We start from the raw sequence: 13634 nt of genomic DNA, 5'->3' as shown, positions 1-13634 counted from the left end.
CTGAGGACTGTCTCATCTTGGTCTTTCCACCCTGCCCTCCACACTAAGACAACTGGCTTCAGGCCCAAGCTGGGGCCTGGGCGCCCTGCCTGCTGTCAGCAGATGCCCCCCCGAAGTCCCTCCCTGAAGTCTGACACGCCTCCCCCCCCATGTGGTGTGAGGGGGCCCGCTGGGTGGAAAGGGTGCCAGGCTCGGGGCTCGGGGCTCGGGCTCGCCAGTCCTCCGGGGCGCCTGGCCTCCACCTGGAAGGGCTCGAGGGCAACTGGCTGAGACTCACGCAGTGCTCTTGGCCTCTCCTCTCAGCGGCTGCAGAAATGTGCTCCAGGGTGGGCGTCCGGCCCGGCGGCCTGGACCTCACCTGGGGAAACTGAGCCCTGTGTAGGCCCTGGTCCCAGTGTCCAGCCATGTGTCCCCGAAGAGGCCAGCTCTCTCTGGACCACTAGAAATACTCCACCCCACCCCGACCCCATCTCTTACCCCCAGAGCCCCAGGACACCCCAAGTCCACAGCCCGGCGTCCTCACAAGGAATCTGGTTAACTTATATTGTTATATAGCGTCAAGATGTCTATAGTGTCCTTTAAGTTATTGTGACCTACACTGGGTACTGGAGGGCGTGGGGGGCGGCCGTGGCCTCCGTCCCCCAGCCACGCTCCTCCTTCTGCTGGAAACGGACCCTCAGGGCCCCGTGCCCCCCGGCAGCACAGCCCTTCTCTTGGGAGGGGGAGGGGACTGGCCGCCGGGGGCTGTGTGCGGGGCAGCCGTGGCCCCGTGGCATTGGGGGCTGTGTGCGGGGCAGCCGTGGCCCCGTCCGTGGCATTGCACGCCCTTGTGGTGCCCTGCTTCTGACGGCTTGTGATGCACACCTCCCCTCGAGGGGGGCGCTCGGCCCCAATAAAAGCTGGAATCAGAGTCCTGAGTGGGTGTGAATTCCCTGCGTGGCACCCCTGGTGTTTGCCCCAATGGGGAGGGAATACGCTGTCTGCCAGTGGACACCAGCCTAGCCTCCCTGCTCCCGGCCCCTTCGGGGGCTGACTCCCCCCCCACCTGCACCCCGGAGCCCCTTAGCAGAGCTTGGCTGGGGTGGGCATCCCCACAGGGCTCACTAGAGGTGGGGAGGGTGCTGGGTGCAGACCCCAAGGCTTCCCTGGGGCCCAAGAACTGGCCACAAGGCTGGGCAGGACGGGCTCACGCGGAGGGGCAGGACGCCCTGCTCTGCCTCTGCTCCCCTGGGACCCCAGGCAGGTCCTGGGCTGGGGATCAGGGCCAGGGACGGTCCCGTCTGGTGGATTTGGGCTCCAAGCCCCCTGGGGAGCTCCTAGCCCCTTGGAAGGTAGTGTGGGGACTTCTGGGGTTCCCCCACAACACCCGATTGCCCACTGGGCCTTGTGCTTCTCCCCAGAGGCCGGGCCTGTGGCCGCCGTAACCACGCGCTAGGCTGTGATGAATGGCATTCCTGCCCCGGCCGGAAGGCATGCGGTAGGGCCGGTTTGGCCACTGCCCGCTGTCCCCCAGCAGCCTGGCATCGGGCAGAGCCACTGATCAAACAGCGCGGTCCCCACTGTACCCAGCTGGACACCCACAGAAAGCTGCCCCACACGCGGGTCCCCTGGAGGGACCTCCGCCCAGACTCAGCAGAGGGGATGGGGGGACTGGCAGGAAGGGGATGTCCACGCCCCCAGTGCGTGCACCCCCCCGTCTCCTCCTCCAGAAGCGGGGGGGGTCAGGGTTCAGTCCGTGGGCTCGTGGTGCGGGTGTGGAGGGGCAGGGGTGTGTGGGGGCAGGGGTGTGTAGGGGCAGGGGTGTGGAGGGGCAGGGCTGTGGAGGGGCAGGGGTGTGTAGGGGCAGGGGCTAGGGCTGGGCGGCCTGGCAGGAGGCCCCGGTTCCCCCCGAGACAGTAAGCAAATCCGCGGTGGCGGCCTCGGAACGCGGGGTCCGGCTACTCCCACAGCGCCAGGAATGAGGAAAGAACTCTGAGAATACCGTGGCCCCAGTGCCCAGACTGTACTTATTTCTTGGCCGCGGTTCAAGCCCAGCCTCGGCCCCCCGGGGCTGCCGGGCCCATCCTGGAGAGGTGGAGGAGGCCCTGCCCCAGGTGGGGAGCCTGCATCGCCCAGCCTGGCCCCAGGCCCAGCCGACCCCAGCCCAGGCCCATCTTTAGGCTGACATCTCCAGAGCATTTGCCAGGGCCGTCCGGATCAGCACCCCGACTCCAGCGTGGCTCGGTGCCCCCAGGCAATACCCCCTGCACCCTGGCTCTGCCCAGCCCAGAACCGTGCTGTCTGCTGCCTGCCCGGGGGCCTTCCTGCCTCCTTGTCCTCAGGAGGTCCCTCCCCGGACGGGCCCCCTCGTGGGCTCGGGACACTGGATCCCCTGGGCAGAGGAGACTGTGCATGGGGGACTTGGGCACTTGGAGCTGTGGGGACCCAGTTCACCTGCTTCTTCCTCCTGAAGCCCCTCCCCAGCCAGCCAGGTGGGTCCCGGGGCGCACACGTTCCTCTCCCCGTGGCGGCCAGGCAGCTGCTGTCATGGGTGCAGACCACAAAAGAGGCAGGCCCCGGGGAGGAGAGAGACCTAGAAGATTCCTCTGTATCTTGAGCCTTGGCTTTCCCTCCAGAGAACCAGTGGAAGGTGATCAAGGGTGCTTTCCCAGCAGCCTCTGTGCCCCTGCCCTGCGCGTGTGTGCGCCACCGCAGGGCTGGCCGGAGAGCCTGAGGGAGCCTCCGCGCACCAGCCACGTCAACCCCCTCCTATGTCCACAGCCCACCTCCCCGGGCACCTGCCCCCTTGAACACCTGTCTCACGCTCGCTCCGTGAGCAGTAACTCCCCCACCCCACGCAGACCAGGTCCTTAGAACTGGAGGGAGTTGTGAGGGCACTGAACGCCTGCCCAGCCCTGCCAGGCCTCTGCGGCCGGCCTCCATTCCCTTCCCAACGAGGTCAAAGTGAGCGAGGCCCAGAGAGCTGTCCAAGGACACACAGCTGCTGAGGGACAGAATCAGGATTTGAACCCAGGCCCTTCTGAAGTCTCCCTTCTACCTGATTCACGGTCTCATACTTGGGGAAACTGAGGCTCAGGAAGTTTGTCCAAAGCCATATAGAGAAGAGCAGGAAGGGAGTGGTTCGGGCTCATCTCAGATGACAAGCAATGCTCAATCTCCACTAAGGACAGAACAAGAAAGACCGGGTTAAGAAGCAACAGGCAGAATCTGTGTTAGACATCTGGGTGAACCGGAGAGGATGAAGAGGGAGGGGCTGTCAGCGACTTTCTTCCTGCTGTCCTGGGCTGGTGAGGCACCCAGGGGCAGGGAGGCTGATCTTAAAGATGGAGACAAATGAAAGGAAGGTGAGTCCCGAGCCTGGGGGCAGGGAGGGGGCTTTCTTCCCACCTGCCCTCTTCACTTTGTCCTCCTTCAGGATCAAACCCACCTGTTCACCAAAGTCCTGGAACTTGAGCCCTGCGGGTGGTCTTGGCACTCTGCTCCTCCCCAGTGAGCTCTGGTAGAAGGTCTTGGCTGCGGACGCTGTGAGGACCCCTAAAAGCCCCACACACCCCTACATGAGCAAGTCCCGGTCTTGCTGCAAGACTTAGGCAGCTGCCCGCTTGGCCCCCATTTCCCACCCCGGAGCAGGCTGGGCTTTGCCTGGGCCCCTCCCTGGCTCTGGCTCAAACTCTTGCTCCTGGCTCCCGTGTTTCTCCCGCACATGAGAAGTGGTGTCCATCCATGCTCACATTGGTTCTTCACTCTTTCAAGGTCACTAAGACGCTTGATGCTCAGAGCTTGGCTGTCCATCACGAGCTCTTCCATCAGTGACCCCCAGGCCTCAGGCGAGGCCTCTCATCCCAGGCTGCGACCCTGAGCACTGGGGGCTGGTATGAAAAGGGGGCCTGCACCCAGCCTTCAGGAGAGTGGGGTGCTCAGAATGGCTCCTGAAAGAGCTACGGTGAGGCTGAGACTGGAAGAAAAACTAGGAAAAGGGAGGGAATGGCTGGAGGGATGTGGCAGGACCAAGTGGGGAGGCCTGGGTGTTAGGACACAGCAGCATAGAACTGGGGTGCTCAGAGAGCAGTGCTGTCCCAAGCTGACAAAGTTCTAGAAGGTTTCAGGACAGAGGGAAACTTGCCCTTGAATCTCATGGTCCCCAACACTTGTGGGAAATCTTGTCCCTCTGCCCAGGCCTTCCCTCTCTGCCCTCAGCAAATGATCAAGGCCAAGAGCAAAGGCAGTGAGCTCCTTGTCCGTCTGCAAAGGCAGGCGGCACCCGCCAGCTTAGCCCATGGATGGGCCACAGGCAGGGTGGCCACCACCCACATCCCTTCTTGGTGTCCAGGCATGAGGGACTGATTATATTTCCATGATACATTGAGGGCCAGGCAGACACAGTGACACGCCTGAGTCACTGGTACATCTCTAGAAGCCAGGGAGACACTTTCTACAGGGAGGGGCATGGTCAACCCCAGACTCAGTTTGTGGAGAGGGCTGTGGCATCAGGGTCTATGAGCACCTCTTATTTGGGGGGTCTGGGATGCTCAGAGAGGAGAGAGTTGGCTTCAGGCCACAGTTCCAGGCCTATCACGCCTAAAAGGGGAAGGATTGGAGCCTCCTGTCATTAAAGGAGTGCAAGTGTGGTTTGATCTCCAGAATGACAGGGTGAGGGGGGTTGGATTCAGAGGTGAGAGGGGAGTGCAAGTGTAGTTTGATCTCTAGGAGGAGAGGGCGGGTTCCAAGGAGAGAGAGGAGTGCAAGCATGGTTTGATCTCCAGAAGGAGGGGGCGGGTTCCAAGGTGAGAGAGGAGTGCAAGTGTGGTTTGATCTCCAAGAGAGGACAGTGGAGTTCTGAGTTGAGAGAGGAGTGCAAGTATGGTTTGATCTCCAGGAGGAGGGGAGTTCTGAGTTCAGAGAGGAGTGCAAGTATGGTTTGATCTCCAGGAGGAGGGGAGTTCTGAGTTCAGAGAGGAGTGCAAGTATGGTTTGATCTCCAGGAGGAGGGGAGTTCTGAGGTGAGAGAGGAGTGTAAGTGCAAGTATGGTTTGATCTCCAGGAGGAGGGGAGTTCTGAGTTCAGAGAGGAGTGCAAGTATGGTTTGATCTCCAGGAGGAGGGGAGTTCTGAGGTGAGAGAGGAGTGTAAGTAAGTATGGTTTGATCTCCAGGAAAGGAGAGTGGAGATCTGAGGTGAGAGAGAAGGTTCTTAAGTACCAAAGGACTGTGCTGTCACACACAGAGCCCTGTGTTGCTGTGGTGGAGAGAGGCTTAATTCTGGGCTAGGGTTGGAGAGACAGAACTCCTGGGCTCTGAGGAGGTCTATCTACCCCAGCCTCTCTTTCTAGGCCTGGGAGCAGGGGCATTTTGCCTCTCCCTCTCTCCAGTCCCCCTCCCAGGGCTGAGGGAAAGCCATGCCCACCAGGGCAAGAATTAGTAGCTGGCAGAAGAGCATAAGCAGCTGTTGTGAAGACAGGGCTGGGCAGGACCCTGGGGAAGGGAAGGCCAGTGGTAGACCAGAGGGGCACCCCCAGCTGTCCTCAGGTGTGTGCATGTGGGGGGCTCCAGGGATGGAGAGGAGCAGGATGAGGGCCCCCCTCATGCTCACAGAGCAGCCTGGTCTAGAGGCGCCTGCCTGCCCCCCCCCGGCCCATTTCTTTAAAGTGGCCGCTAGACAGCCAGGCAGGGGAAGAGATGGGGGTCAGGAACTCTGAGTTGGCTCTAGGCTCCATGTGTATCCCTGCATGACCTGAGTCACATTTTGCCTCAGTTTCCCCACCTGTAAGCTAGGATGGTAGTGCCTAACTGGAAGCTGCAAGGTGAGTCCAGAGACTTGACAGGAGGCCTCTTCCTCTGGGCTTCGAGGTCAGTGGAGGGGTGGACAGCAGCCAAGGCTCCAAGCTGGCAGCCCCGCAGGGACCCTGGGACAGCCTCGGCCTCTCCCTGCTCAGGGTCCTGCTGGTGTTCGTGCCAGGCTCTGGGTGAAGGGGTGATGGGGCACAGGGTGTGAGGCTGCATGCAGGCCCGCGGTGAGTGCAGGCTCTGGCAGCTGAGCCAGCATTGTGGCTATTGGGTCATGTGACCACAGCTCTTTTCCATTCCTAGTTGCCCTCTGACCATTATTGGGCACAGTGAGACCCAGGAGCCTCACACCCCAGATCACCCTTGGTCCTGGGGACTTGCAGCTCCTGAGGAGGCACCTGGCACACACATCCCTGCCCCCACCCAAGGGCACCACCCTGCCCCCACCCAAGGGCACCACCCTGCCCCCACCCAAGGACACCACCTTGGGGAGACCCTTCTCTCCCTGAGGACACCCACACTTACAGCACAACCCGATGAGCCAAGGCACTCATTCACAAGACCTAGGCTGGTAGAAATCCCATTCCCTACCGTTCCCCATCTTCGCCTATGGGGCCCTGGCCCTTCTCCAGTGCCCAGTGTGGCTGTCCTGACCTGACTTTGCTGCTCGTCATGGGGACCCATCCCCTCCACTGGAACACCTTTCCCTCTGCCTCTCCCAGACTACCTGCCCCAGACAGGTCAAAGCAGGATCAAAGCATTCCCTGGGTCCTTGGCCCCTGACCTTTGACCTGAAGGGGGATCCACAGCCTTGACCCCTTCCTCCCCACATCACAGCCATGAAATCAAAACTTGGCAGGAGCACAGAGCCCAGGCCAGGTTTTGCACGGCTCAGGGTGGGGTGGAGAGGGATCCCCGTGGGGACGGGATGCACCTATTTTTAGCCTCTAGAAGAAAACTAGGCTCCCCCCCCCCATATACACACACAACCTACAACACAAATATTTGTTTTTATTCTTAAAAGGGCTTGGGCAGTGGATGGCGGGGTTGGGGCCTAAGTACATACCTGGTTGAGTCACGCAGGCTGAGAGGCAGATTGGTCTGTCCCTAGCCAGCCGCGTGGGACAGCTGAGTTCCAGGAGTTCTGGGGCTCCCACAGGGACCACAGCCCTCCTGAGCTGCCAGTCCACCTGCTCTGCACCCGCCACAGCCCTCCGGCCTCCATGTGCCGCAAGGGGCCGTGGGGGGCGGGGGGGATCCGGACACCAAGGGAGGCCTGCAGGGGCTGGACACTGGTTCTGAGGCACAGACAAGGGTGTGCGGGCGGGCCCCAGGGCTGGCCAACTCCCCGGAGCACAGACAGCTCAGTGAGCTCCCTGAAGGTGGCCAAGGTGGCCCGTGTTCAAACCACAGCTCCACCCGCCCCTTTCTTGTCCCCTGTCTCCTTTTCTTCAAGGGTCTGCTGGCTCGCTGGGCCTCGCCCAGAGTGACCACATGGTCCTTTCTGCCAGGCAAACTCCTATTTGCCCTTTAAGACCAGTTCCTGGGTTGCCTCCACCAAGAAGGCCGCAGTGCTATGCCGCGGAGCCAGCGCGGCTCCAGGGCCCGTGGGGACCGAGGGCGCCTCTCCACTCACCCCAGTCTCCAAAGTCACTCCAGGCTGGCCCGGCTCACTCTACACACCAAGGGTCTGGCCTGCTTCTAGGGGACAGCGTGGGCCGGCCCCAGGGCAGGGAGCCAGCACAGCGGGGAAGCCTGGCCCGAATCCTAACCTCTCTGAGCTCAGTTTCCCTGTCCAGATGGCTCAGAGAAGGTAAAATAACCCCAGGAAGGTACGGAGCAAGCACCACAGAAGCACCCACCCAGGGCTTCAAATGGCAGACACTCGGAGTCCGCCAGAGACAGGACTAGAGCTGGGCCTCTGTCCCTCCTACCGACCAGACGGCTGTCCCCCCCGGGCCCGCCAGGGACCGTCTCCAGTCCCCCGTGCTCACTGGACACGAGGCCACAGCCAGGTCTGCCTGCCCTCCGTCCCAACTGCCGATCTCTGTCCAAGTCCCGAGTCTCTGGCAGACGTGGTCAGGTCCTGGCCAGCCCAGGTACCTTGTGGAGAATGCGGAGGGGACCCGCCCGCCTCTGGGACCCTCAGTTTCTTTACCAGGGCAAGGGAGCATGCGCCCAGCCTGGGGTGGCATCCTGAGGCCTTTCCCCTGGCCTAGGGTGTGGCGTGAGGTGCGCGCGCGGGAACCTTAGCTTCACTGTTGGAGGTACCGGTCCAGTCTGCTCTCTTTGGGGAGAAGGGAGGGAACGGTGGCTCTGGTGCAGCCTGGGGTGGGCCGGGGGGCAGGGGGCTGCCTTCAGGGGGCAGACAGCAGAAAGGGTCTGGCAGCTGGGGCTGGGGGAGGGGGAGAGGGCCCTCCGGCCAGCCCGGGGGCAGAGGAGGACGGGAAGAAGGTGTGGGACCCTCCGCTCTGGAGGTTGGGAAAGTGGCTTCTTTTTAATTAACGTTCTGCAGAGGGCTGGAGACCCGAGGAAAGGAAAAGTGTTGGTGCAGAATAATTAGCTGGACAAAAGGCAAATCCTCTTAGCTTCTCTCCGGGCCATTACAGGTTAATTGGTTGACACCGCTGCCCGCCCGGCCAGACGCCCGGCTTTCCCAGAGCCCCTGCTGCTGGCTGACCCGGAGGCCACACCTGCCCCACTGTCCAGCGTGGGAACCCAGCAGGGCTCCGGTGGCCCTCAGCTTGGCCCTTGGCCCCCCAGGCTCTCGTGGAGCCCCCGGCGCCCCCCCAGCTCCAGAGTCCCAGCACTGCCCCTCGGTGGCACTCTCCTGCTGCCAGCCCCCACCCTGCACCCCTGCATGTCACCCCTAACTTGCCACCAATGCCAGCCCTCCCTCCTCTGATGGCCAGTCACCAGACTGCGTCATAGGCACGGGTGACATCTGGGAGCACAATCCGGGTGGACCGGCCATGGCAGACGCGGGCACAGGCTGCCCTCTGCCAAGCCTCCTCCCAAAGGAGGAGACTGAAGGCTATAGGTGGGGAAGAGGGAGGAAGGATGGAAGGGGAGGGGAGGGAGGGAAGGAGGGAGGAAGAGAGAGACTGGGGACCAGGGTGGGGACAGCTCAGGGTAATCTGCTTCTCCAGTGGCGTGGTGTCAGGGGCCCCGTCCTTGTGTCCACCGTGTTCAAAACCATCGTGACACATCTGCGTTCCTGCCCTACTACACGAGCGCCCCAGGACCCTGAACCCCAGCTGGCCTGCTCTCCCCACCTCCTTCCTGCCAGTGGACGGAGCACAGACATCGCCACAGGCTGAGCAGGTCAGGCCTGGCTGGCGGCCGGTCAGAGCGGGCGGGAGGGGTCAGGGCGGGTCCGGGATGGACCTGTCCTCTGGCCCCACCTGACGCAGATCCTGGGGCTCGGTGGGGAGCGATGGGCAGCCCGGGGCCCCTGGGTGCTGCCCCACCGGGCAGGGCTGTGAGTCAGCCGCAGCTGGGCTGGGCCCAGGAGGCCGCAGTGCGGCGGTTTCCAGTCGGGAGACAGGACAGTTGTTTATTTTTCTTGCAGTGAAGGAGCGGCCGGGGGCGGGGCGCGGGGAGCTGACCCCGCTGGTTCTCACACTGGCCCGGGATCCCCCCCGGAGCTCTTGGAAGAGAAGAGGCCTCTGGGACAGGCTGCTGAGGGCTGCAGAGCCCCGGCCTCGCTGCCACATTCCCGGGGCGCCCAGCCAAAGCCAATGTGGCAGGCCAGTTCCTGGAGCGGGATGTTGGGGTTTCCGAGGTTGGGGGGGGAGGACTGGCAACGCTCAATTCATGATGTCATCAGCCCAGTGCCAACCCCGGCCTGGGCCAGACCCAGGCCTGTCCCCAACAGGGGCAGACGCAGAGCGCCCTGGGGACCCCAAGCTGTCCATCCGGTCACCGGCCCCGGCATCCGGGCCCCTAGACACTCCTGACAGCTGAGGCCACCACGTGGGGACACCCCGAGGCGGGGGCGCCAGCTCCCTGGCTTCTGGGCCTGGCAGTGGTTCTCATGGAGGGGGTGTTTCCTGAACCAAAAGCTTTCTTCCAAGAGGCTATGAGTCACGCCCGCTCCAGGGCTGGGCCCAAGCGAGCTCGGACCCCGCCGCGCTGCCCCGGACCGCTGCGCTGCTTTCAACAATTACTAATGGCCTTGATTTCCCCTGTAGACTCTGGCTGGGACCCCTGGGTTTCCTTCCACCAACACTTCTTTCCTTTCTGGATATAACCACGAGAAAGTGGACGCAGCAGACTTCTGATGAATCTTCAGAAACCAAACCCTCTGGGTAACTCATCCCCAAAAGCCCTCATGGGACCCCTGTGGCACCCCCCCCCCGCTTCTGGATTCACGGGGACCCTGAGGATCTCCACGCTCTCCTGGTGGGCCACGCGCCCAACCCTGGACCATCCCGCGTCTGCATTCAGTATTTCTGCACTCAGACCCACCCAACACACAGGCTGCTTTCTGTATGTGTCAGTCCTGGGGTTTGAACTCAGAACCTGAGCTTTGTGGGGGTTTTTTTGCTTCTTTTTGCTCAAGACTGGTGCTCTACTGCTTGAACCTCAGGTCTGCTTCTGGCTTTTTGGTGGTTCATCAAAGAGTCTCATGGCCATTCCTACCTGGGTTGGCCTCAAACCTCGATCCTCAGAGCTGAGCCTCCTAAGCAGCGGGGATTATGGGTGTGACCTGAGTCTTTGGGGCCTGCAGGACTGCTTCTTTACATTTTCTTCTATTGATGCCTTGATTTCTTTTCAGAACAGTTTAGGATTGCAGAAAACTTGAGAGGGAAAGTCCAGGAAGTTCCTGTCTGCCACCCCCTCCCCCGCATCGACATTCTGTGTTCCCATGGTATCAATTACAATTGGAGAGCTGATGTGGGCCTGTGTTGGTTAGCTCAAGCAAGTCCAAGGTCCGCCGGCTTACTCAGCACTGGACCGGGACGGAGCGCAGGGGCCCCGGCAGATGGAGAGATGAGAGCTGGTCACCGCAGTAGCACAGCAAGTCGCTCCTCTGCCCGAATAGCCCTGCGTTCCGCTCATTCACCCGCGCCTGTGCCCACCCGGGGGTCTCTCGCCATCTTGCCGCCTTCCTGAAGAGCATCAGAGCTGGCCTCACAGCCCGGGCTTTGTGGAGGATGCGCAGCTAAGTCTCTCTGTGTCTTCTTGTTCCGTGTTGGGTAATAGTCCATGCCTGGACGGCTCAGGGTTTAGTATTTGTCCATCTCTATCCAAGGACATCTTTCTAGTCATTCTTTTTAACTAAGAAAAATGATCGATGCTACTTTCAAGAGACATCATGGTTGGCAGCAGATGGGTGTTTCGGGGGTGTCTCTTCTACTGGGCCTGTGAACCCTGAAATACATTCTGGGCAGCCAGCCTCCGGCCCTGGGTGGCAGAGCAGGCAGGCAGCAGAGGGGGCTACACGCTTCCCTCCCCTGGGACGTTTGCCTGTCAGGCTATGGAACATGTACATCCGCCATGTGGCACAGGTAGGAATTTCTGACTGTGGTTTGTGGCCCATCTCCCATCAGTCCCAGAAGGCGGAGGGAGTGGGGGCTGGGGGCGGAGGTCAGAGGTTCCCTGCTGGCCTCGGCCACACGGTTCCCGTCCTCTGAGTCCACTTCCTTACCTGTAAGGTAGGGCACGGGCTGCAGCGATCGAGGCCAGACATGCAGTGGCAGAAAGCCTCTGCAGTTGTAAAGCAGCACTGCGCAGGGGGTCTGTGGATGCCACGGTCAGCAGTGCACGGGCTCCCTGCACGTGGACCTGCCCGTGGAGGAAACGGGAGGGGAGGGAGCTTCCCAGACATCTCCACCCTTGGGTTAGGGGAAAACAGAATGAAGACTGAGGAGCAGTGTGTGTGTGTGTGTGCGCGCGTTCGCGCGCGCGTGCGCGCGTGAGGGTGTGGATGGACATACAAATTGCACTGCTTAATAAATCACATTCAAGGGGACAAGTTCTCAGACCTGGGTTGCTGACCAGCTTCATGGTGTGGAAATCCATCGTGCACCTGTATGGTGGGGGCCATTGCCTGGCGGATGGAGATCCAAGGGGAGAAGGGCATGGAGGCCCCAGGAGAAGGATGGAGTCCCCGGAAGAGAAGTGGAGGCCTCAGACACCATCTAACATGGACAGATGGGGCGTTCTGCAGACCAGGGGAAAACAGAATGGCTGAGAAGCCAACGGAGGCAGAGAAGGAAGTTGGGTTCACCCACCCACTCGACTCCCTCAGACAAGTATCATTTTTCAAATAAAAGAACCAAGGCCTTAAACGTCATTTAAATTATTTAGTTGTTTGAACACTTAACACCTAACAAATTAATCGTATCAGTGGGCCCATAAAACGGCTCTATTCAAAAGCTTCCTAAAATCCAGGCCCAGTGACACATTCCTGTAACCCCAGTGCTCCCGAGGCTGCGGCAGGAAGATCAGGAGCCTGAAGTCAGCCTGGGTGTATCCACACAGGACACAAGCACACGAACACAAGTCTCCGTCAGCGAGACGATGATTGGAGAAAGAACTTGAATGATTATGTCAGAACACATTCAAACATGTGTAAAAATGAGCTCCTTGCCAATCCAATCTGAAAATCAAAGAATAACCACAGAAAATGGACTTGGGAGCCGGTGCATCCTTGGGCCTTCTAATCTTTATCCAGCCCTGCTACTCCTGTGCAAGGAAATTTTTTCCATATGGCCTTAGTATTTCTGAAGGTTTATTTAATCACTTTTTCCTGTGAATTTTTTCAAAGTTTCATTTGATGGTCTTAAAACGTGAACTCGATGGAACTCCCATCGCTACTTCTCCCTGGGGATAATATTTAAAGTAAGAAAATCCTTTCTTGCTAAGCTCCAATGGCTCACAGCTACTCAGGAGGCTGAGATCGGAGGATCACAGTTCAAAGCCAGCCTAGGCAGGAAAGTCTGTGACACTCTGATCTCCAATTAACCAGCAAAAAGCCAGAAGTGGAGCTATGGCTTAGGTGGTAGAGTTCCAGCCTTAAGCAGAAAAGCTAAAGGATAGCACCCGGGCCCTGAGTTCAAGCCTTAGTATTGGCATACAAAAAAAAAAAAAAAAAGAATCCAGAAACCAAACCCAGAGTCTCATGCACAGTACATGAGCACGCCCGCCATGCCCAGCCCCTGACTAGCCAATGTACTCAGAGAACTGGAGACGAAAGTCCTGGTGATGACAGGCTTACCACAGGAGGCCTGGAGGCTCGAGAGCCTGGCTGTGAGGACGGAGGGCGGTGACCTCCTGGCACATCGTCACGCGGACCCCGGCCAAGGTTGGGGGTCGTGGCCCCTGCGTGGGTCCCCAGTGCCCCGGAGCCAGCGTGCATCTCCACTCCACGCTGACTTCCCTGAGAGCGTTGCTTTGACCACCGAATTCCTATCGCGCTCATCTCTACAAAAACAAACAGTGTGTCTCCATGCTGAACCTTTTAACTGAATTTGTGGGTGCGCTCACCATCCGCCGGTGAGTCACCCGGACACGCTCCGCCTCCTGGAGCTTCACCTTGATTGCGTAAATTGGGGGAAACTTCCAGCTGCTCCTGGAATTCGCGGTCCGTCAGCGCACCCTGTGGATACGCAAGGCCTGGAGGCTTTCCACCTGCTTACAGTCACAGCCGCGAGCGTGTGTGTGTGTGTGTGTGTGTGTGTGTGTCTGAAGTCCCCTGAGAGACAAGTGGGCAAACTGAGGCTCTGGCCAGCAGGGACTTCTCTCCGGCTCAGTCTGGAGTGCAGCAGGGCTGAGCCGTGCATGTGAACCTGTGTGGAATATGAATTGAGGCTTTGGGGCCTGGCAGGGGACAGGGGCTCCCAAG

Source organism: Dipodomys ordii, unplaced genomic scaffold, assembly GCF_000151885.1.
Source record: "Dipodomys ordii isolate 6190 unplaced genomic scaffold, Dord_2.0 Scaffold87, whole genome shotgun sequence".
NCBI classification, from domain to species: Eukaryota; Metazoa; Chordata; class Mammalia; order Rodentia; family Heteromyidae; genus Dipodomys; species Dipodomys ordii.
The sequence above is the reverse complement of the archived record's forward strand: the minus strand, read 5'-3'. Positions refer to the sequence as shown.